The sequence below is a fragment of the Palaemon carinicauda genome, chromosome 45 (genome assembly GCF_036898095.1).
Source record: "Palaemon carinicauda isolate YSFRI2023 chromosome 45, ASM3689809v2, whole genome shotgun sequence".
NCBI classification, from domain to species: Eukaryota; Metazoa; Arthropoda; class Malacostraca; order Decapoda; family Palaemonidae; genus Palaemon; species Palaemon carinicauda.
In genome coordinates, this window is record NC_090769.1 from 2,098,869 (window position 1) to 2,125,066 (window position 26,198).

The 26,198-nt window shown below is 36.0% G+C and overlaps 1 long non-coding RNA gene across 1 annotated transcript in view; it reads right to left on the reverse strand.

Moving 5' to 3' along the window:
• Positions 1 to 4,504: 4,504 nt before the first annotated feature.
• Positions 4,505 to 26,198, reverse strand: part of LOC137634605 (uncharacterized) — a 69,947-nt gene continuing 48,253 nt past the window's right edge. Inside the window, exons 2-3 of the long non-coding RNA XR_011042540.1 lie at positions 16,175 to 16,266; positions 4,505 to 4,614 (exon numbers count right to left, since the gene is read on the reverse strand). This is a non-coding gene — a long non-coding RNA (uncharacterized lncRNA). The remainder of the gene's footprint in view (positions 4,615 to 16,174; positions 16,267 to 26,198) is intronic.

Below are 26,198 nucleotides of genomic sequence, written 5' to 3' on the forward strand. Positions count from 1 at the left end.
TGATTTGTCTCCAGGACCAGATCTTTCCTGAAACTCCCTCGAATACAATGATGGGATCTTTGTGGTAGTGAAAGGAGACAGCTTATGAATGGGACGAGATACCATGAGTTTAGAATTTCTATAACCCAGGGATCTGCCCCGATGAACTGACGCTTTGTTCAGGGGCATTGTAGGCATCCCCCTACATATAGCAAATCAGTGTATCTGCCATCCCTAATGGGAGCCTTGATATCCTCAATTTCTACGACTGGAGAAATGCCCTCTGCCACAGAAGTAGTCTAGGGTTTCAACTGTCTTTTATACTGTTGGACATTTTCTGGTTCTGGTAACAGATGACAAGGAGTTTGCTTAAAGGGAGAAGGCCTTGGCATTGTCTGAGTAGAAGCTGATAATTTAATGCTACAGCTCTTCTCATGAATGATGTTTGGCTGGTCTTTTCACATCTCTCCACCACTGCTGCTACTTCTGCATTGGGAAAAAAAAAGAGTTGGATGGTCCTTGATATTAGAGTTCCTTAAGTTTAAGGAAAATCTGAATCATACGCCTTGGAAAATCTGAATCATACGCCTTGGAAACTGCTCTTACTGTGTGTCTCTTCTTTAATACATAATTGCCTTCCATAAAGGCCGAGTACAAACACTGTTTTGCCCCCGAGTGGACAAGGTCTTTACAATATTTCTTTATATCAGGAATTTTCAGATACTGTGACATGTAAGACTGATCCAGACCAATGGTCTAGCTAAGTCAGAAGTAGGCTTGAAAATCAGACACAGCTGCTGCTTTTATATTTTGCCGCTCTGGGCCAGAAAGGGAAGTGGGCCAGTGTATCAAGTTCCCACTAGGAATTTCTGATTAAGAGCAGACTTGGATGTGGTCCCATGCGCACATAAAACTTCCTTGTAGAGATAAGGCCAGAGTTGTAATTTTGACGACCAACTAGATCTCAGGGAGTTTTCTGCACCAGATATCTGTTCATCAATAAGGTCCAAGGTGTGTCTAGCCCGATTCGATAAAGGGACATCAAATTTGTGAGGAGCATTCTGTGGGTCTGGAAAGAAACTATTTATTTATTATGAAACGCACTCCCATTACTTGGGCCCGAGGTGGTTCACCTAATCCGCCAATGTGGCATATAAAACTTTTAAGTGTTTAGTTAGTCAATTCCCTCCACTGGTTCTGACAACAGCACCTCTAAGGAAGCGACACTTGTTGCTTTCTGCTGCTGCTGCATCTCGTTATTCTAAGGAGTCCTCAATGATGATTGAATCTGGATTTGGGGATCTAGCTCTAGGTCTGGGCCCTGATGATCAGGGTTCTTGTTTTGGAAAAGCTCCAGAGATTTCAACTCTCTTGGATATCTTTCCTCTCTCGCCTTGCTCTTGCAATATGTGCGGGAGCTAAGCAGGAAGAATGGCTATAAACCGTAACGAGTCAATGACATGTTAGTAATAAAGTATGATGAAGAAGGGGGAAAAGGATTGGTCTCCCTCTCTGAAAAGAAAAAATCTGATAATCCAGATCTTTAAAGTGTATCCCACCAAGATTATCTGTGCAGTATCTGTAAGCGGAATATGGGGAGAATCTGTTTTCTGTCTCTCAAGGGATACCTGCTTCCACAAAGCGGAGAGGTTATCACGAGAGAGAAAATGGTGAATACCATTCTGCAGTCCTTTTTTGATGTTGGATCAACAGGTTTTACTTGTAACCCTGAAAAATCCCTAATTTTAAGATTAGACCTAAAAATGGATTTACCGTTTTCTTTAGGCGTATCTGTAAAAGAATGTATTGGTCTATTCGATGAAGAGTTGTCTCATATACACCTGAGCGCGTTGTTAACATTTTTGGAATAGCGGATGCTTGTTAGAGGCACGTTAACTGTAGGACCCATGCTTTTTACAGCATGTTCAGGCAGGGCACGTGATCCAGCTTGTGTGTTCCTGAAACAACATTCATCATGGGAGAGAAATATCTTTGTTCTTCTACATCTGAAATGAATAGCTGTTCCTCTGAGCTTACCACACTTGGTGAGGATAGGGACCTGTTAGTGTTTACAAACTTTGGAGATATCAACGGCTCCTGTAATGAATCCTGCTCAAGCTGGTTAAGTGCCTGAGGATCATATCCTCTGCCTCACTAAGCACAATCAAGAGATAACATATATAAATTTTTGCTTGAACAAATGGTCACCACCCTTGGTCATCAGAGGCTCTGGGAATTTCAATAACAAAGGGTTGGACAAGGAAAAAATAGAACTCATAACCGAAGGTTTTTGCTTCATACCCTCTTTGGAGGAAGCAGCAGATGGGGAGCGATTCCTTTTGTTCTTCCTTTTACGAGAGCTACTAAATTTCTCCCATTAGGAAGGCGACCATTCTCAATAAATCTAACAAGAGGAGGTCATGGAAGATCCCTTACCTCAACATCAAAGAGACACAGGAGAGGGACGTACCTCCATACCAAACTCATGAAAGTACCACAAGGGGAACCTTCAAAGCTAATGCAGGTTCTCACGTACTTGAGAAGCAGTCGTGATCACACAGTACTGAAAGAAATAGCACAAAAGCATAGAAAGGACAGCAATTGATCAGATGTCTGATTGTCACAGTGACTAAAAGTTAAGTGGACACCGAGACGCAGTCTCCTACAAGCCTACCCAACAAATGTGGAAACAGAGGGTAATGACACAATGTTGCCAGACCCACAGGACTCTCTAGTTTTGGTCGTAGCAAAGCATTAATAGAGTATACCCACATAGATGAAGGGTTTGTATTTGCATAGGAACACACACATTCCCTTCACAGATACTCAAATTTATTCTATGTACGACTTTCCAAGCTTCCTGTTTCTAAAGATAAATAGATTATCGTTGCTCATGAAAAGTTTAAACCTATTTAATATATAGAAACTGAAATCCTTACAGAGCACACAATTCCCCTTTGTTTAATTGAAATACAAAAAGTAATTCTAGTACTAGTGTTTTATATTAAATTTTTAATTAAACAATATTTATCATTATTGCAATAGGGAAGGAAATAGAGAGTTATTTTGAAACATGTAGGCCAAATTCATCAATTAATACTTTTAAACTTCTCTAGATACAAGTGTACAGTATTTATAATGCCTTTACTTAAACACGTGCTGAATGCTAGAATATAAGATATTCTCCAAACCTGGCCCCCTCAGGAAAAGTGATTGAAAAACACTGGCAAGATGTGGCTAGAGATAATTTTTTTGTCCAGTAGCTACTATCCTAAGCATATGTACTAATATCTTTCAAGAGAACATAGGCCTACTATATATTTAACCTTGTGTAAAATTCTACGAGTTGCTAATAATTAGAGGAGTGTCTCAAAAAAAAAAGAAAAAAAAAAAGTTCAATAGAATACATAGAGAAAATGAAATATTCATAGTTAGAATAATTAGTTGCAGGTTATATTCACATGAAATTAATGTACTTAATATACAGATTATAGAATGAATTTTAATCAATTGTTAAAAATGGGATTAACATCAATTTACCTTTAGTCACATTAGTAGATAACTTGTTTACAGTATTTTACACAATTCCACAAATATATGATCTAGAAGCTTGTAAAAAATTTCAGAGAAAATTGACAATTGATCTAACAGCTAGTTAATGAAAACTGAAAAGTATCAGCTATTTTATAAGGAAAAAGTCCTTCCTCATATTCTGTTGGTCTTAATTTGTTTTCAATGTTCCATGTCCTGATTTTTCAAAATAATTTACAAGAATACAAATAAAACCCCTTAATCAACATTATCTATAAAAAATCCTCTTATCTTAATAGTTAATATAAATCAACTACCATTCATTACACTTTTACTTGCCAACTAACTTGCAAGCAACTAAATGAATGATTGTGTTTGTTTTACATCAAATAATAATTTGGAAATTGGATTCTGAATTTTAATTACAGTAAAAAAAAGCTCATATTGATCTGGGCCTAATTTAAAAGTTAAATTTTGGGTTTTTAGAATTTACCATAAAAGTAGCATCACAGATATATCAAATAAAAAAAACTACGGTAACTAAACTTAGTTTTAGATGCACTGACTTTACAAAGATTAAGATTGAATAAAATACTTTATACTAGAATGAGTTAGAAGTTAATAGCTTTAGTATTCATAGTCACGGCTTCCAGAAATAAACAAACTTTGATAAACTTGAAATAATCTGGCAATATCATTTTTGTGAAAATTTATATTACTTTTTTACTGTAGCTCGTTTCTGTTTCATCATCAACGAGTGATTCCTTATAAACCTATGAAATAAAAATGGAGTGACCATTGTAAAACAAACGATCTCCTAAAATCTCAATAAATATGGTAAATTGAGCATTTCAAGATATTTGTAGTACTGTAAGGTAATTTAATACTACATAGGAGTTTGACGATAAAATGGCCGATTCAGTTGTGAGAAGATTCGCCAGTGCTCCTTTTGAAATCAGAAATATTCTTGAATCTTTTCTGTAGTAAATCCCTGATTATTTGCAGCTGATCTTCATCTTAATGTCAATAAAAATATTTTTATCATACTTTGTGAAGTTTCATTTCCTGTTTTGGGCAGGTGGCTATAGACAATTTTCTTCTAGCCTGAAAAATAAATAAGACATATTAATTGCTACATAGTGTTATTGAAATATTTTACTGTGCCCTTCATTATCAAGACAATGCTTTTAGTAAAATAACCTGCATGATGAACTATTAAGAATATAAAACATTCTAATGTTCTAAATATAAAGTAGAAGAAATAATGACTGACATTTATAACAGCAAATTACTATCCCCTAAATACTAACAATGAAATCACTTCAAACATTTATCGAATGACCAGCCTCTGGTAATCCACTGACTAACTCCACTTCTTGTTCAACTTTCTTCAAGAGATCCTCAATAGACCATATTTTCCTGATTAAACAATTTTACCTTATACCACAGATGACACCTGGTTAAAACACACAATGCTAAAGAAGGCTATGTATAAATTCTAAGTAAATGTATGATTTACTGACATGGTAACAGTCCCAGGTGTAAAATATTGCTTAGTAAAAAAAGAGTATACAGTAGTGCTGTGCAAACGAATTAGTGGTGTTTTCACTTTAAAAATAACAACCTGCAATTTCCTATATTTATCAAGCAAATGTATCTTCTAGTAAATGAAATGCCATACTAAATTTTCATTATATTTTATAGGGATCCTCCATAAACTAACGCCATTTATCCTATTACTGTACAATAATTTAAGAGGATTTTCAGGTTAACCTCTAATCAATGAACCAGTTTGTTCTACCAATTTTCACCAACTTACATACCTTACCTTAAATTATTGGTAAACTTATCACACACTGACTCAATAACATTATCTTATTCAATGTTATTGTTTTTGACTTACTTGGTATACTTTATCCATGGACTAACATATCCAACACTATAAAACTGGCAGCCTGGTCTTACCAGTTAAGTCTTTAACGTTAATAAACACAAAACAACAATAAGTCTTTTGCTAATGATTAACCATTATTACCTTACATCAATGAAAAATCTATCCAACCTTTCATTAATTATATAATACTGCCTTTATCCGCCATTAGCTGCCCTATCTTAACTTTGTCCCTTGACCGACCTATCATAGTCTAATGGAAAATACTATTTTACATCAATTAACAAATTAATTATGGTTTTAGCTATTATAGTGTGTTTATATCACCGAATCTTTACCAAGAATTGGCAAGACTTAAAATTGCAAGATTTTAGTAAGTAGTGTTTTGTATGAATTTAAGATTCAGGTTAGATGTGTATCTAATAATCTAATATTACACAATGGCCTATTTTCCCTGTTCGAGCCCTTAGGCTTATAGCATCCTGCTTTTCCAACTAGGGTTATAGCTTAGCAATTGATAATAATAATAATAATAATATTAATAAGCCATCTATCCTTAAACCCTAAGAATCAATTAAAATATCATTCATAGGCTCAGGACTTAGTCTTTACTCTTAGTGAATTGCTGTTATGGATTTTAGGATGACAGAAAATAAGTTTTTTACATTCAGTAAACTCATCAGTAATATAAAGCATTCAATGAAGTATGATATTTTCATTATAGAATAAATTTTTGAACATACTTACCCGGCGGATATATATATAGCTTACGTCCCTGACGTCACGGCAGAAAATTCAAAACTCGCGGCAATTGTAGATTGGATAGATAGGTGTACTACTAGCGCCACCACTCGCCAGGTATCTGGAACCATTCCAGGAATCCTCAGATCTTCCATGCCCATGGGTCTCTAGAGGAGAGGAAGGGAGGGAGTATAATTATATATATCCACCGGGTATGTATGTTAAAAAATTTATTTTATAATGAAAATATAATTTTTAAACATCTGACTTAGCCGGTGGATATATATATAGCTGATTGACACCCTTGGTGGAGGGTTAGAGACCAGCTAATACATAATTGGAATATTACTAAAGAGTTTTATAAAAACAAACTTAAGGGTTCGTACCTGATACGGAAGCTGACTTTTATGATTCTCTGCCTCATTAATTAGCTGTCCTTATGAGATCCAGCAATCCACTCAGGGGGCTGAAAGACCTCTAGGAGTTATCAAAACGGTGTAAATACCTCACTATGACAGGACCTCAGCCAATACCCTTGTTCTGAGCGCTTTCAAGAAACAAGTTTGACGACCTGCTAAAATCAATGATTGCAGAAGACTGTCGACCAGTCTCCACAACCAACCAAAAATACAATAGTTTCAAGAGAAGAAAAAAGGTATTAGGATTAGGGGAATGTAGTGGTAGAGCTTTCACCCACTACTGCACTTGCTGCTACGAATGGTCCCAACGTGTAGCAGTCCTCGTAAGGAGTCTGGACATGTTTTAAATAATGTGAAGCGAACACAGACTTACTCCTCCAATAGGTTGTCCATAATGCTTTGTAAGGATCGATTTTGCTTGAAAGCCACCGAAGTTGCCACAGCTCTGACTTCGTGTGTCTTCACTTTCAGCAGTTTAAAATTTGTCTCACCACAGTTAGTGTGAGCCTCTCTAATCAAGAGCCTGATAAAATAAGATAAGGTGTTCTTTGACATCGGTAAGGAGGGCTTCTTGACCGAACACCATAGAACTTCAGACTTGCCTCGTAATTTTTGAGTTTTGTCTAGATAAAATTTAAGCACTCTAACAGGGCACAGGACCTTTTCCATTTCTTCACCAACTACATCTGAAAGGTGTGGAATCTCGAAAGACTTCGGCCATGGATGGGAAGGACGCTCATTCTTGGCCAGGACACCAAGTTGTAAGGAGCATATAGCCTTACTATTACTGAAGCCAATATTCTTGCTTAAGGCATGCACTTCACTGACTCTCTTAGCTGTTGTCAGACTTACTAAGAAGAGCGTCTTTAAGGTGAGATCTTTAAAAGAGGCTAAGTGTGAGGGCTCAAACCTATCACTCATAAGAAACTTCAGGACAACATCCAGATTCCAAGCTGGTGATTCTAGTTGATGCTCCTTAGAAGTTTCAAAGGACTTGAGAAGATCTTGAAGGTCGTTGTTGTTAGATAGGTCTAAGTTTCTGTGCCTGAAAACGGCCGCTAACATGCTCCTATAACCTTCAAGGGTAGAGGAGGAAAACTTGCGTTTTCTCCTAAGGTGTAAAAGGAAGTCAGCGATTTGGGTCAGAGAGGTACTGGAAGAGGAAATAGAGTTGATTTTGCACCAATCTCGAAAAACCTCCCATTTGAACTGGTAGACCCTGATGGTAGAGGTTCTCCTTGCTCTAGCGATGGCTCTAGCTGCCTCCTTCGAAAAGCCTCTAGCTTTAGTGAATTTCTTGATAGTCTGAAGGCAGTTAGATGTAGAGCTTGTAGGGTTTGATGGAACCTTTTCAAGTGCGGTTGTCTGAGAAGATCCATCCGCATGGGTAGGCTTCTTGGTACGTCCACCATCCATTGAAGTACCACGGTGAACCATTCTCTTGATGGCCATAGAGGCGCAATTAGAGTCAATCTGATGCCCATGTGGGAAACAAACTTCTGTAAGACTTTGTACAGGACTTTGAAGGGGGGGGGGGAATGCGTACAAATCCTGGCGAGACCAGTCCAGCAGGAAAGCGTCGATGTGGACTGCTTCCAGATCTGGTACTGGAGAGCAGTAAATTTGAAGCCTCTTTGTTCTCGAGGTTGCAAACAGGTCTATGGACAGACGACCCCAAATCCGCCAAAGTTTCTTGCAAACCTCCTGATGCAGCGTCCATTCCGTAGGAATGACTTGGTTTCTTCTGCTGAGGCTGTCTGCAATCACATTCTCTTCTCCTTGAATGAACCTTGTGAGTAAGGTATGTTCCTTTCCTTCGCCCAAACTAGAAGTTCCCATGCAGTCTCGTAAAGGGACTTCGAGTGGGTCCCGCCTTGTTTGGAAATGTAGGCCATCGCTGTGGTGTTGTTTGCGTTTACTTGTACTACTTTGTTGAGAATCAAGTTTTTGAAACCTTGAAGCGCCAATAGGACTGCTAAAAGCTCCTTCTGGTTGATGTGGAGGCTCTCTTGATCTTTTGTCCACAGACCTGAGCGTTCCAGTTTGCCCAGTGTTGCTCCCCACCCCGAGTCTGAAGCGTCGGAACACAACACAAGGTCTGGGCTCCTTTGCTCTAGCGAGAGGCCCTCCTGAAGTTTGGTTGTGTCGTTCCACCACTGTAGGCAACTTTTGACAGACTCTGGAAGTGGAATACTTTGTCTCTAAGCCTTTCTCCTTGTCCCAATAGTAATTGAGGTGAAATTGCAGCGGACGGAGATTCAGTCTTCCCAGGGAGACGAACTGTTCCAGGGAGGGGAGATTTCCCAGAAGACTCATCCAGTGTCTCACAGAACAATCTCTTTCCACTAGAAAAAGACAAATCTTTAGAAGGGCTTGTTCTATCCTTTTGGGTGATGGAAAAGACCGAAAAACTAGACTGAATCTCCATCCCCAAATAAAGAATCTTTTGAGATGGTAACAGTTTGGACTTCTCTTGTGTTAACCAGAAGACCCAGTTCCTTTGCTAATGTCAATGTCAATCTGAGATCCTTCAGACAGCAATTGAAGGAAGACGCCCTGAGTAACCAGTCGTCGAGATACAGAGAGGGTCTGATCCCTGTCAAATGCAGGAAGCTTGCTACATTTAGCGTGAGCTTCGTTAAAACAAGAGGAGCGGTGCTGAGGCCGAAACACATGGCCCGAAACTGGAAGACTTCCTTCCCGTAAACAAACCTCATGTAGCGTTTGAAGTTCGGATGAATAGGGATATGAAAATAGGCGTTCTGCAGGTCTAAAGAGACCATCCAGTCGCCTTACCTTACTGCTACCAGCACAGTTTTGGAAGTCTCCATTGAAAACTTTGTTTTCACAATGAAAGCGTTGAGAGCGCTTACATCTAGAACTGGTCTCCTTCCCCCCGAGTTCTTCGGAACCAGGAAGAGGCGGTTGTAAAACCCCGGAGACTGCAAGTCATGCACCCTCTCTACATCCCCTTTTTCCAACAAGAGGGACACTTGTAGCAGCAAAGCTTGTCTCTCTGAGTCCTCTCGGTACCTGGGAGAGAGATCTATTGGCTCTTGAACTAAAGGGGGTTTCTTGACGAAAGGAATCTTGTATCCCTCCTTCAGCTAAAGAACGGACCATTGGTGTGCTCCCCTTCTCTCCCAAGCCAGCCAAAGTTCTTCAGTCTGGCTCCTACTGCCGTCTGAAGTCGAAAGCAGTCAGATTCTGCTTCGACCTGATCTTGGTCCCCTCCTCTTTCCTCTTCTCCCATTAAGTCTGGAGTTACCACTACTGACGGGTTTACCTCGAAAGGGAGGAATGAATCTAGACAAAGGAGTATCCACCTTTGGTTTGTTGCTAGAGAGAGAAGTCGGAAGTACTTTCCGAGCTGCCTTGGAGACAAAGTCACGGGTGTCTTTCTGGGCTAAGGAAGCAGCAACCTCTTTTACAAGATCTTGTGGGAACGGCGCATGAGAGAGCGGCGCAAACAGTAATTCAGACCTCTGACAAGGAGTGACCCCCAGGGAAAGGAAAGAACACATTTGAGATCTTTTCTTGAGAACTCCAGCCGTAAAAAGGGCAGCTAACTCATTAGAGTCGTCCCTCATAGCTTTGTCTATGTAAGACATAATCTGAACAACACTTTCATTATTCTTAAAGGCAGAAACTTTCTTACTCAAGGCTCCCAGAGTCCAGTCGAGGAAGTTGAAAACCTCGAAGGCTCTGAAGATGCCCTTGAGAAGATGGTCGAGTTCCGAAGTTGTCCAGAAAATCTTAGTACGCCTCATGGCTAATCGACGAGAAGAGTCTACTAGGCTTGAGAAGTCCCCAGTCCCCCTGGGCAGAGGCAGGTACTCCCAAGCCGAGAACTTCTCCTGTCTCATACCATACACTTGATCTAGAAGCTAGTCTAGCAGGAGGGAATGAAAAGGCCGACTTGCCTAGATTCCTCTTTGACTGCATCCAGTCTCCCATTAATCTTAAAGCTCTCTTAGATGATCTCGAAAGCACCATCTTAGTAAAAATAGGAGCTTGAGTTGCTGTTCCCAAGAAGAACTCTGAAGGGGGAGAGCGTGGAGCAACAGGCATAAAGTGACTAGGAAATTCTTCCGTGAACACTTTCATAATCTTCTTAAGGTCTAGGGACTGCTGATAAGTCTTCCACTGATAAGTCTTCTAAATGTATAGCTGCAGAAAGAGCAAAATCAACCTCCTCTTTCGATAAAGACTTCAGCTGGAATAACGTCTTTGCGCACTTGTGCGCGAACTAGACGTTGGGCGCCGTGTGCGCCAGCTTGACATCCAGCATCAACTTGTCGATTGTTATCAAGATCAGTTTGAAGTTTGACGTCACGTCTAACTTGACTTGGGTGACGATCAAAGTCACGTTTATCCTGACGTTCGGCGTCACGTTTGACTGCTTGGCGAACGACATTCTCAGGCAAACCGTCAGCTTGACGTTCAGCTTCACGTTTCGAAGCTTGAAGTTTAAGATCAAGCTTAAGCGATTTACGACGATCAGCTTGCAAAGTTTCACGATGCTCAGGAACTCGTTGATAAGACTGCTTGTCCGAAACAGAGGTTTTAAGAGGACATTTGGCAGGAGAGCCTTCTTCAGAAGAAGACAAACGTTCTGGACTGCTCCAATGGCTACAGCCAGGGCTTTGAGGCGATAAATGACTTATATCAATTGACGTCATTTTCCTCTTGAGAGGTCTTGAAACTTAACGCCAGTTGCGTTTATATTCTTTGTTAACCAAAGCGTCATCCGAAGATGAAGTAAACTTAACCTCACCATTCCCATGGTGAGGGCTTGTGTTACGTGAAACGTCGCCAGCAACACTCGACGGGACGTCTGCTCGGACGGTTACGCCTCTCGTTCCCTTTCGTCGCCCGACATTCCTTCTCCCAGGGGTTGGGGAGCTTGAAAGAGCTTTAAGGCTAGGTGAACAATAGGCACGAGCAGACGCACCCTCCACAGCACTGAACACATTCCCCGCACTTTTGGCACTAACATTGGCACTCTTAAGCATATTTACGTCGGACATAAGTTGGTTCCTGACCGTAGCAAGCGACAACCCTAACTCCAAGGGCTTGTATAGCACTCATCATATCTTTAAGTGAGGGTTCAGTGGTAACAGTAGGAGATTCATGAACTACCACTACAGGGGAAGGAATAGGTTCAGGGACACGGGGAGAGGAAAATTCTCTAGATCGAGAAGAGCTTCTTCTAACCCTATTACTCTCCAACTTATGAGTGTATCGATCGAAATCGAGCCACTCACTTTCAGATAACAACAAACATTCATCACATCGATCCATTAAAGAACAAACTTTACCTCTACATTTAGTGCAAATAGAGTGAGGATCGATAAGAGGCTTTAGGAAGGCGGGTTTTACAGCCTTTCACACACTTTCTATAAACTGGGGAAGGGTCAGCCATTTTGGAAAATTCCAGAGAGATCAATCAAGCAAAGGTCAAAAACAAATAAAATCAAAAGAGTTCGATAAAATCCGTAAGTAAATCCAATCAAGCGAAAGCCAATTAACCAAAAAACAAGTACTTCACCAAAGATGCTGCAAAAATCGAAGGTTAAGACGAGCGAATGTTCCAATGATGTCGCCAGCAATGGCGGCAGGGGAGACCTGAGGATTCCTGGAATGGTTCCAGATACCTGGCGAGTGGTGGCGCTAGTAGTACACCTAGCTATCCAATCTACGATTGCCGCGAGTTTTGAATTTTCTGCCATGACGTCAGGGACGTAAGCTATATATATATCCACCGGCTAAGTCAGATGTTTAAAAATGTTATTTTACCTGGGTAAGCAAATAAATTAAATAACTAATTACCTAGAGCAGCTAAATAAAAAGTTGTTACAGTTATCATATCAGTATCAAACCATAATTTTTAAAGACAAAATCAAGTGAAACATGCGTACCCTAAGAATAATTTTAAGCAACAAACTACAGATTTTTCCTACTATTGAAAAGTGTACATGATTGTTTACAGGTCGGGAAGACTAATGCTTATCCTTGAGTTATCTCTCACTTCAAAATATGAACTACTCCTTAATTTGAAGGTACAGCAAGTGGAGATTTAGCTTGTAGGGGTCCAGCGCGTGGAGACAACACTACTTCCAATACAAAACTGAGCACTAGCAATAAATGTGCAAACACACATTTTGGGTACAGTTGATTAACAATACTGGCAGTGTCATGGTAAAGCTAGAAAGAAGACACTAGGAGGCGTGTCCAGGGCATTTTCTGTGTGCACGATTACAGGGCTAGTTTGCGGACTAGTGCTATCTTCAATCTAAACCGTCGCCCTTGTTTTTACACCAGATTCTGATAACTCAAACTACGACTAATAAGGTAAGTCATCACACACTTTAAGCCTAAGCTAGTCATTGCAGGCCATGTCTCTAGCCTAAGGAAAATATATGACTGTCAGGTAGTGTATAAGTGGTTGGCTCACAAGACTTGTTCTGCAAAATACACGCACTACCCCAACGTTGAACACCAGTCGCGCAATATGTATCACTTACCAGAACAGAGGAGCAATGATACAATGGTTAATTGTGAGTGAAGCATCCCACGGCGGAGCAAAGACCAGTAAGAGAACACCTAAGTGTTAGTTCATGAACCTATGTGCTTGTTGATACAATTATTTTGAGAAATTTACGTTAGATAGGAAACGGGGCTCCGAAAAAAGGACCCAAGAGAATATGGTGCTCGAGAGGTAACTGCAGCAATTGTCCGCAAGTGTTGTTTCCCCCTCATATTTTAACATAAAAAACAATTAATGGTTTCTGCTGCTGTTCTCTTCCGTAATTGGTTGGTTTTCATTTTATCCTACCCGAAACCACGATTCCCACCTGGGGTTCCCCCATTACTGTGGGGCCCAATGTTTTATATTTCAAACCTTTTTGTTATTTATTTTTAACATTGAAATATGCAGTATTGAATAATCATAACACTTATTTTATTGATCACGTTAATAATAAAAGGTTAGAGTAGAAACGTAATTTTGATATATAGTCTGATCATTGACAATGGAAGGCAAGTCCATGGTCGAACAATAGTGCAGCTACAATTCAAACTTTTCAAGTTTGTACAACTGATAATTAACGCCAAAATACTAGCCCACTGGCTAATGAGCGTAGCAAAACATAGTCCGCTTGCCTGAACATAGGAGCAATGAGATAATATTTAATCGCAAGTGAAGTGAGCATACGGCAGAGTAAAAACCAATAAATCATTAGTTCAATTAGGTAAGGAAGTATTTGTAATACGATGAACACTGCTACTAATGACTATAAAAAATGGAATGGAAAACCAGTTTATATGTGTTTTGACAATGTTTCAATACTGTTACTTGGATTTGATTACGGCAAATTTTTCTTATCACTACTATTTTTGTATGATGATGACCGACAGAAGCAAAGTTTTAAAAACTCCAATTGGGATTATCATAGAAAAACACGGAAAAGCTTTACTAATAACGGTTTGCGGTTTTAAATAGAAAAACTCTTTTTCTTTGAAAATGATCTTTACTTCTGTCGCAAATGAATATTAAAGAAGACATAGGCTACACTTACATAACGTAATGTTGGCCACCCAATGGGAACGGGGGGGTTTTGAATGGGGAAAATTTAATAGAGAAACTGTAAATAATGGTAAAACTAACCTTCTTTTTTCTCTATACATTATTCGGTAATTGTTTACAACACCACGCTCTCCATTTACCCCAAAATAATGCAATCCTGCAGTTCTCGTCTTCTAGCACAGTAATTAGGTGGTTACTTAAATTCTGGGAAAGCAATAATTAGCAAGAAATGTTGAGGAAGGGGGAAGGGGTTATAAAAAGAAAATAGCTCGGTTTCCTCACTAAACGCCTTGGAACTGACATGTCAACATAGTCGACCAAACAGAATTCGTGATGCCAGCATACATAAACAGAGGTTCGTGATGCCAGCGTACATTTGATATACTGTATATTCAAAATATACTTAATAAAAAATTGAGTGATTACTCAAAAGTGTCACTACTGTATTTGTAAATTGCATATTTAATGGACACTTTTGAGTAATTAATCCATTTTTAATTAAGTACAGTATATTTTGAATATATAGTACAGTATATCAAATGTACGCTGGCATCACGAACTTCTGTTTATGTTCGCTGGCATCACGAATTCTGTTTGGTTGACTATGTTGACATGTCCGTTCCAAGACGTTTAGAGGAAACCGAGCTATTTTCTTTTTATAACCCCTTCTCCCTTCAACATATCTTGCTAATTATTGCTTTCTCAGAATTTAAATAACCACCTAATTACTGTACAAGAAGATGAGAACTGCAGGATTGCATTATGTTGGAGTAGATTGAGAGCGTGGTGTTGTAAACAATTACCAATTATTCTCTGGGATGCATAATAAATCCACCAAAAATTGCACAAATATTGACATCCTACACAATTTTTTATTTCAACTCTCCTGTCAAGATTGCCAAGACAAAAAAAAAAAAAAAAGAAAAAAAAAGACGGTGTTAATCATAAGGTAAGGAATTACTGTGTGATTTACTTTTAGTTTATAAACTGGGTGGGTCCATGACCTGGGAAGGGGGTCCGGGAAGGCTTGGCCTCCGGCGAAGTTTGTGACCTAGGTAAGTTTGTGATGTGGGAATTGGGGTCTGGGGGGAGGGGGGTAAGCCCTAGTTAGGTCTGTGACCTAGGAACCACTAGGTTAGGTTAGGTGGGTTTGCTATGTTCAGTGGTCTTTCACGAATCTCAAAAGGGATAAATAATCAGGTTTCTTTTCCTGTTTTCATTCACCCAAAGTCCCAGGTTCCCACTTGTGTCCATCGGAAAGGGGGGAGGGGCATAACGAGCGAACGGTTTATTTGCGGTGGAAATAAAGGTCAAATTCGTTGAAAGCGCAATATATATACTAGGAAAATTGCTTTCTAATGGAAAGGTAGTTCTGTATCTTTTTATAATTTTATCGTTCATTCAAATAACACAAGTAGACAAGTACACTAAATATTAAGGTTTCAAATGTAATTGATGACGATTCCTAACAGAAAGCTATGTTTCAGTTCTGGTAGTCGATAAACCCTAACTCAATAACTATAGATTTCTGAGAAGAATCATAATCAAAACTCTTCAGAAAAACGGCAAACTACGTTAAAAACCAGTCTTGTTTTAATCAATCGTTCATTGCACCATTCTATAATTTTACCAAGACAATAAATCTAACGGGAAAATGGGGTTTCATGCACAAAAATGGCAGGGTGGGAGACTACCAAAATTTTACCCAGTAACCTGGTAGTCACAACTTCGTTTCATAATTCGGAAGACAAAAAATCACACAAGTAGCAGGGACAAACCAAGGTTCTATAACCTAATAAAAAACAAAAATTCACTATAAATTGGACATACAAAGTTACCCCATTGTTAACATATGGCCTATGACAGCGGACTCAAAACGGAGTAGGCCTACCAATATTGCAAACTACATACCTTACATTTTTTTATTTAAAATCAAGTCTAAAGATACATAATATGTATGATCGGGACCCGTGGCACCAAAATTAACAGTAACAACATTTGGGAAAATATGTAACGTTTAATTACCTAAAAGTCGTAAACAAGGAGAGGTATTCCTGGAACTTCTTCTATGGCAACCGGTAATGTAATGGCTGTAACAGTAAATGACACACCTCTGCCTGCGGAACAATACATTTTGCATGAATATTGGAACGTAGATTTTTATACATATATAAAAAAAAAAAACATTATTTAATCGTACTTTCTTTAGAATACCATGATAAAGGTAGAACAAAAGATACATTAAATGCATACTTAATTCCTCTGCTGATTTTACGATAAACCAAAAGAAATGCCACGAACTACTTTTCTGAATATTTTCCACTTTTTTCGGAATTTAAGCAAGCAAACAAATGCATGGACATCCTCACAACGAATGTATACATTCATACGCCTTCATACATAAGCAGATTAAAAATAAAACCCGCATACATTCCATGAAAATTTATATATATATATATATATATATATATATATATATATATATATATATATATATATATATATATATATATATGTGTGTGTGTGTGTGTGTGTGTGTGTGTGTGTGCGTGTGTGTGTAATATTATTTTCTCTGGGAACACTATTTATATGACAGAGCTCGTGAACTATTGCAAGATTTATAACCAAAGTTTAAATCGAGGAGTGAAAACGGCCTTCAAAGATGTTCGGCCATCATTCCTGGGTATTTGGTATTTTAAGCTAAGGAAAGAAAGGAAATAAAATGAGTCTATCTATTTTCATGTGGCTGTCTTTATGATAGTACTCGAATGTGCAATTACGTTGATGATATAGTTATTTACTATCTTTCAATAGAAGAGTAGGTCTATGATTGGTTTGAGACAAACACACACACAAACAGTAGTATGGTACGTCAGGAGAAATGAGGGAAAACAAACATTTTATTAGACAAAGACACGAGAATCCAGTCATTGATATATATATATATATATATATATATATATATATATATATATATATATATATATATATATACATATATATATATATACATATATATATATATATATATACATATATATATATATACATATATATATATATATACATATATATATATATATACATATATATATATATATATATATATATATATATATATATATATATATATATATATATAACAGATATAAAACTGGAATAAAAGTAAAAGAGAACACGCTTAGTAAAGAAACCTAGAAATACATTCGAGACCAGAAGGGAACAGACAATGTTGACAGTACGAGTATGTGTACAACCTTCAATTTAGAGTATATATATACTTTTTCTTCTTTAGCAAAACATAGGTAAGAGACAAGGACGTGTTAAGTACTCTTGGCAGTTCAATATCTTTACGGAAGGAGTGATATGAGAGGTTATAGAAAGGACATTCGTGCAGATATAACGAACAAGGGCGAAAGGTAAAGAAAAGGTAAAAGAGTGGATTGGATTGTGTTGTGTAGGTTATTGGAACGCCGATGTTTACAGGCTGCAAAATATGGGGAAACAGTTTTCCAAAAATTGCATAATACACACACACACACACACACACATATATATATACATATATATATATATATATATATATATATATATATATATATATATATATAATATATATATATATATATATATATATATATATATATATATATATATATATATATATATATATATATATATATATATATATATACATATATATGTATTACAACTTATGTATTAACAAATATTCACCAAAATCGTACTTGTAAACTGTGTTTATATATATATATATATATATATATATATATATATATATATATATATATATATATATATATATATATATATATATATATATATATATGATAAATTTTGCACATTTTTACGTGTTTTTTCATATTCAAATAAGCTATATATATTTTTGATACATTAATGTCTGGATTCTCTTAACGACCTCGGGATCAGAGCCCCAGGCGAAATCACACAAAGACAAGAGCTTGGCTCCGGCCGGGAATCGAACCCTGGTCGGCAAGCTTGTACAGACAGTGACTAACCCACTTGGCCACGAAGAAAGATCTTTCTTCGTGGCCAAGTGGGTTAGTCACTGTCTGTACAAGCTTGCCGACCAGGGTTCGATTCCCGGCCGGAGCCAAGCTCTTGTCTTTGTGTGATTTCGCCTGGGGCTCTGATCCCGAGGTCGTTAAGAGAATCCAGACATTAATGTATCAAAAATATATATATATATATATATATATATATATATATATATATATATATATATATATATATATATATATATATATATAGTCAGACACTTCCTCTTTATTATTATTATTATTATTATTATTATTATTATTATTAGTAGTAGTAGTAGTAGTAGTAGTAGTAGTAGTATTCTCACCACTAATAATATTATCATTATTATTGCCAATTCAATATATCAATCATTCTATCTATTTACTGACTTATCTATCATCCAGATGGACCTACTTTTTTTTTTCAATAGAAATCCATACTCGATTTATATCTCTCTTAATCGAAGTAAAAAAAAAAAAAAAAAAAAAAAAAAAGTAAGTGTCTTCGGAGATGTGATATGGCGTGTTCCTCTATCCATATTTCTTTTAGGATTCCAACAAAGGTCATGAGTAGTATCGATGTACGGGAACAAGGTGTACAGATGACCCCAATCAGGCGTGCCCTTGGGATTATAGGGGAAATACCATAGTGTTTAGGGGACGAATTCCAATGCCTGGGAGAGTAAAACAAAAAAAATAAAAAGAAAAATTACAGATATTTTCGTCTTATTTGTTTGCTGTCGGTTAATTGTAAATTTCAGATGTGATGTTAGTCTCTCTGATACTAGTGTGCGCAACCCGTCAAAAATGATGGCTAAATATTTAGATAGATATGCACACTCGCACATGCGCGCGCGCACAGGTTAAACTCTTACCAACCCCTCCCTCGGTTAGTCATACATTTGGCAATGCCGTTCAAGGTTTATATACTGTACATACATACATACATACATACATATATATATATATATATATATATATATATATATATATATATATATATATATATATAGTCAGACACTTTCATTTTATTATATAGGGGAGATGCAAAGAGACCCTTGAGTCTCCAATAAAATCATTTAGATGAAAGGAATATAAAAGCTGTCTCTGTTACATCCCCTGTCGAATATTGCTTTAGTCTTATCTGAATCTGAGAGAGAGAGAGAGAGAGAGAGAGAGAGAGAGAGAGAGAGAGAGAGAGAGAGAGAGAGAGAGAGAGAGAGAGAGAGAGAGGGAGAGAGAGCGCGATAACGAAGCCACTAACCATAAGACAGAGGAAAGTTAGAGAAAATCGACAGCATATGGAAACAAAATTGTCACGTTTGATGATAAACTCAACAGGATTACACGCCACTCTCTGCTGCAAAAGGAATAGCTAAGAAGAGAGAGAGAGAGAGAGAGAGAGAGAGAGAGAGAGAGAGAGAGAGAGAGAGAGAGGGGGGGGTTAAAAGCCAAGAAACGAGAGGAAACGACACAAAAATAGTCGTTGACCCGTGAGGAAAAGAAAGAAGCCATGACACTCGTTCCTGAGAAGGTAACAGTTATCAGCTCCTCTGATAATTACCTTAGTTTGAGGTAATTTGCATGGTTTTAAGGTAAATCTAAGGTAATTTCGGTTTTACAACTTTAAAATTTAAGGATATTGGAAAATGTTTTTAAGGTAATCTAAGGTAAAAAGTAGCACCGTTCAAGGTAATGGCCACAAGGCACATAGTCGAGTTTAAACCCTGCTACTTACTCATTTCCATTTCCCTAGTTTACTTTGGAACCTGTTTTAATCTAGTAATTTCTCTATTAATGATGTACGCATGTTTGGATGTATTGATGGATGTATATATGTATCAATAATAATAATAATATATATATATATATATATATATATATATATATATATATATATATATATATATATATATATATATATATATATATATATATATATATATATATATATATACACATACGTGATTAACACAAAAATATTACCCTACATCCATGAAATGAAAAGTGAAAAGTATAGCCTTCCGTGGCTATAATACATGCATACGCATACATACAGTATATATGTATGTATATATATATATATATATATATATATATATATATATATATATATATATATATATATATATGTGTGTATATATATATATATATATATATATATATATATATATATATATATATATATATATATATGCATACATACATATATATTCCTTTTAGCATTAACTAATTTCGCTTTACAGTGGGCGTTTCCAGATAAGAAAGAATAAGAGAACAATTACTCTCACAGCCATTCCTCAAGTATTGCATATATCAATATTATTTTCGTCAGTCACATTGCAAATTAAACTACCCTGCACCGCAAACAAAACAGAGGATCTCTCAGGATATAAGCAATACTACATTAGCCCATGAAAGGACTCCTAGGCTTCTAGTTTCTTTGGGTCCTTCGAGATCCGACAGAAACCCTAGGCTTCTAGTTTCTTTGGGTCCTTCGAGATCCGACAGAAACCCTAAGCTTCTATTTCTTTGGGTCCTTTGGGATCCAACAGTGCCTCTACGCTTCTAGTTTCTTTGGGTCCTTCGAGATCCGACAAAGCCCCTACACTTCTAGTTTCTTTGGTTCCTTTGGGATCCAACAGTGCCTCTACGCTTCTAGTTTCTTTGGGTCCTTCGAGATCCGACAGAAACCCTAAGCTTCTAGTTTCTTTGGGTCCTTCGAGATCCGACAGAAACCCTAAGCTTCTAGTTTCTTTGAGTCCTTCGAGATCCGACAGAAACCCTAAGCTTCTAGTTTCTTTGGGTCCTTCGAGATCCGACAGAGCCTCTACGCTTCTAGTTTCTTTGGGTCCTTCGAGATCCGACAGAACCCCAAGGATTCGAGGTTGTTTGGTTCCCTTGACATCCACCAACGGGCCCACGCCATATACCAAGTTTTCTTTTCGTACAATTTATTGCAATGATAAAGTAAAGTAAATAATTCATAGTTTTCACATTTAGCACTGGAAGCTAAAATTGCATAGGCCCCTGCTCTTGGAGGGGTCATAGGTTTCATCCTAGTAATCCTTATGGATACTGTAAGCCTGGATATAGGGGATTTTGCATTTTTATGCGAGCTGAGTATGCTGTAAGCAATTACCGCCAAAATTGTTTAAGGCAAAAGTCGCTAAAGATATTGCCTATCGAAAATAATAAGGTCGGTTCTCACCAGTGACACTACAAGTTAGGCATATTGTATTTTGATGACAGTAAAGGAAAATTTCAATAGATTCTGCCAAAATTCCTTAAGACAAAAGTCGCCAAAGATTTTGCCTATCGAAAAATAAGGTTACTTCTCACCAGTTGCACTAAAATTAGGCATGTTGTATTTTGATGTCAGTAAAGGAAAATTTCAAAAGATTCTGCCAAAATTGTTTAAGACAAAAGTCACCAAAGATTTTACCTATCGAAAAAATAAGGTTATTTCTCACCAGTCGCACTAAAATTAGGCATATTGTATTTTGATGTCAGTAAAGGAAAATCTCAATAGATTCAGCAGAAAGTTTTTAAGACAAATGTCACTAAAGATTTTGCTTACCAAAAAAAATTAGGGTCGCTTCTCCCTAATAACACTAAAGTTAGGCATATTGTATTTGATGTCACTTAAGGAAAATTGCATTAGATTCTAATGTTGATAAAACTTGTCCATCAAAAAAAAAAAAAAAAAAAAAAAAAAAAAAAAAAAAAAAAAAAAAAAAAAATTGAACTCTCCAGGTCAGTTAATAATATTTTACCCAAAATAAAGATCTTTTGAGGTCAAGGCCGTTATATCGAATAATCACAATCGCCTTGAAGGCGACTCCTTTTAGGTGAAGTTCAACAATAAAAAAAAAAAAATAACAAAAAAGTAACCTGCATAATTACATATTGATGATGGCTAAGGGCAAGGTTCCACGACCGTTAAACCGGTCACAAGGTTCCTGGTAACTTCGAAGCTCAAGAACATGGGGAAAAGTATAACGGTACTGACTATATTACTTTTTTTTTATTATTAAAGTAAAGAGAAACAAAAAAATATTGTTATTCATAAGGTAATTTGCTATAAATATAATATAGGCAACGAAGAAAATATTTTGTGGTTCTTATGCTAATTTGCTAAAATATATTTTGCAATTCTTAGGTTTATTTGCTATAAATATATGAGCAACAAAGAAAATATTTTGCAATTCTTAGGTTTATTTGCTATAAATATTTGAGCAACAAAGAAAATATTTTGCGATTCTTTGGTTTATTTCCTATAAATATATGAGCAACAAAGAAAATATTTTGCGATTCTTAGGTTTATTTGCTATAAATATTTGAGCAACAAAGAAACTATTTTGCGATTCTTTGGTTTATTTGCTATAAATATATGAGCAACAAAGAAAATATTTTGCGATTCTTTGGTTTATTTGCTATAACTATTTGAGCACCAAAGAAACTATTTTGCGATTCTTTGGTTTATTTGCTATAAATATTTGAGCAACAAAGAAAATATTTTGCGATTCTTTGGTTAATTTGCTATAAATATATGAGCAACAAAGAAAATATTTTGCGATTCTTTGGTTTATTTGCTATAAATATTTGAGCACCAAAGAAACTATTTTGCGATTCTTTGGTTTATTTGCTATAAATATTTGAGCAACAAAGAAAATATTTTGCGATTCTTAGGTTTATTTGCTATAAATATATGAGCAACAAAGAAAATAGTTTGCGATTCTTTGGTTTATTTCCTATAAATATATGAGCAACAAAGAAAATATTTTGCGATTCTTAGGTTTTTTGCTATAAATATTTGAGCAACAAAGAAAATAGTTTGCGATTCTTAGGTTTATTTGCTATAAATATTTGAGCAACAAAGGAAATATTTTGCGATTCTTGGATTTATTTGCTATAAATATATGAGCAACAAAGAAAATATTTTGCGATTCTTAGGTTTATTTGCTATAAATATTTGAGCAACAAAGAAAATAGTTTGCGATTCTTAGGTTTATTTGCTATAAATATTTGAGCAACAAAGGAAATATTTTGCGATTCTTGGATTTATTTGCTATAAATATATGAGCAACAAAGAAAATATTTTGCGATTCTTAGGTTTATTTGCTATAAATATTTGAGCAACAAAGAAAATAGTTTGCGATTCTTAGGTTTATTTGCTATAAATATTTGAGCAACAAAGGAAATATTTTGCGATTCTTGGATTTATTTGCTATAAATATTTGAGCAACAAAGAAAATATTTTGCGATTCTTAGGTTTATTTGCTATAAATATTTGAGCAATAAAGAAAATAGTTTGCGATTCTTGGGTTTATTTGCTATAAACATATTATGAGGAACAGAAAAATATTTTGTGATTCTTATGCTAATTTGCTATAAATATATGAGCCATGAATTGGCCTTCAAAACATTTAGCTTAGTCTCTGGAGATCATATTGACAGACCATAAAAAGTGTTTAGAATATTTTGTTAATTCTAATAAGTATTTGAAAGAAAGTAAGAGATCGAATTAGTATATTTGATCTGCTTCGTGTACACATTGTTGAAAATTTGCCGTAAAAAAAAAAAAAGAAAAAAAAAAAAAAAAAAAAAAACAGTAAAAGTCCTGGAATAAATGTTGCATGACATCTTCCGTTTTAAAAATGGATATATTGACGTAAAAGAGTGATATTACGGTCACCAACCCGTACAAGATAATAACAAAGTAAGGTACAACTACGGTCGCCCGTATTTTACTGAAATACGGATGAGAACCGAATAATTTTACGAATTTCCGATTAAAATTACGATTTTTTAAAAACAATCTAGAAAACATCTAGTACTTGTGCTTCCTATTCTGACATATTTCCTCATACCAAACAATTCTTCTTACTGCACTGTAATTGTTCAGTGGCCACTTTCCTCTTTGTTAGGGTAGAAGAGACTCTTTAGCTATGGTAAGCAGCTCTTCTAGGAGAAGGACACTCCAAAATCAAACCATTGTTCTCTAGTCTTGGGTAGTGCCATAGCCTCTGTACCATGGTCCTTCACTGTCTTGGGTTAGAGTTCTCTTGCTTGAGGGTACACTCAGGCATACTGTGCTATCTTATATCTTATTTCTCTTCCTCTTGCTTTGTTAAAGTTTTTATAGTTTATAAAGTGATATTTATTTTAATATTGTTATTCTTAAAATACTTTGTTTCCTTTCCTCACTGAGCTGTTTTCCCTGTTGGAGCCCATGGGCTTATAGCATTCTGCTTTTCCAACTAGGGTTGTAGCTTAGCAAGTAGTAGTAATAATAATAATAATAATAATAGTCTCTGTTTTTAAGAAATTCATTTTATAAAACAAATGTGTTCATTTATTAATCTTCTATAGCATCACTCAAAAGCAACAATTAAAACACATCATGAGAACTGGATCAAATAATTTCTTGAGTTTTACTCCTGTCAATATAACAAAATGGTAAATAATACATTTCATTCAAGTAATGTTATTAGTTTCCTTATACATTTATTTGCTTATTCATAAATTTTTCTTTTATCAAATAGCTGACAACAGTTGGGAGTTGTGGCTCTTTTCTTTTATCAAATAGCTGACAACAATTGAGAGTTGTGGCTCTTTTCTTTTATCAAATAACTGACAACAATTGGGAGTTGTGGCTCTTTTCTTTTATCAAATAGCTGACAACAATTAGGAGTTGTAGCTCTTTTCTTTTATCAAATAGCTGACAACAATTGGGAGTTGTAGCTCTTTTCTTTTATCAAATAGCTGACAACAATTGGGAATTGTAGCTCTTTTCTCTTATCAAATAGCTGACAACAATTGGGAGCTGTAGCTCTTTTCTTTTATCAAATAGCTAACAACAATTGGGAGTTGTAGCTCTTTTCTTTTATCAAATAGCTGACAACAATTGGGAGTTGTAGCTCTTTTCTTTTATCAAATAGCTGACAACAATTGGGAGCTGTAGCTCTTTTCTTTTATCAAATAGCTGACAACAATTGGGAGTTGTAGCTCTTTTCTTTTATCAAATAGATGACAACAATTGGGAGCTGTAGCTCTTTTCTTTTATCAAGTAGATGACAACAATTGGGAGCTGTAGCTCTTTTCTTTTATCAAATAGCTGACGACAATTGGGAGTTGTAGCTCTTTTCTTTTATCAAATAGCTGACAACAATTGGGAGTTTTAGCTCTTTTCTTTTATCAAATAGCTGACAACAATTGGGAGCTGTAGCTCTTTTCTTTTATCAAATAGCTGACAACAATTGGGAATTGTAGCTCTTTTCTCTTATCAAATAGTTGACAACAATTGGGAGTTGTAGCTCTTTTCTTTTATCAAATAGATGACAACAATTGGGAGCTGTAGCTCTTTTCTTTTATCAAATAGCTGACAACAATTGGGAGTTGTAGCTCACAATAAATTCGTTGGCTTTGAAGACAATCATTTTATAGTGTGGCATTGTAAATACCTGGTTTAAAAGTAAATGCGCTTTTATGCTTATTTCAACATGAAAGTCGATTCATTTTGTATAATAATAATAATAATAATAATAATAATAATAATAATAAAAATAATAATAATAATAACAATAATAATAATAATAACACTAATAATAACAATAGTAATAACAATAACAATAATAAAAATATTAACAACAACAGCAATAATAATAATAATAACAAAAACAACAACAACAACAACAACAACAACAATAATAATAATAATAATAATAATAATAATAATAAGCCTAAATAAAATAAAGCTAATGCACTCTATTGAGGAGTGAAGAGAAACCAAGAGCTTTCACTGTGTGTGTGTGTGTGTGTGTGTGTGTCATTTCCTTCAGACGAGTTGTTTAACATCAACATCCTCAACGACATTACCAACTCGACCATTTGCCAGCACAAATTTGTGCGCTGCGTGAGCACACAAATAAACAAAAGCCAAAATAACCACTCTCACAATCAGGGTTTAAACTCGAGCATGTGCCATG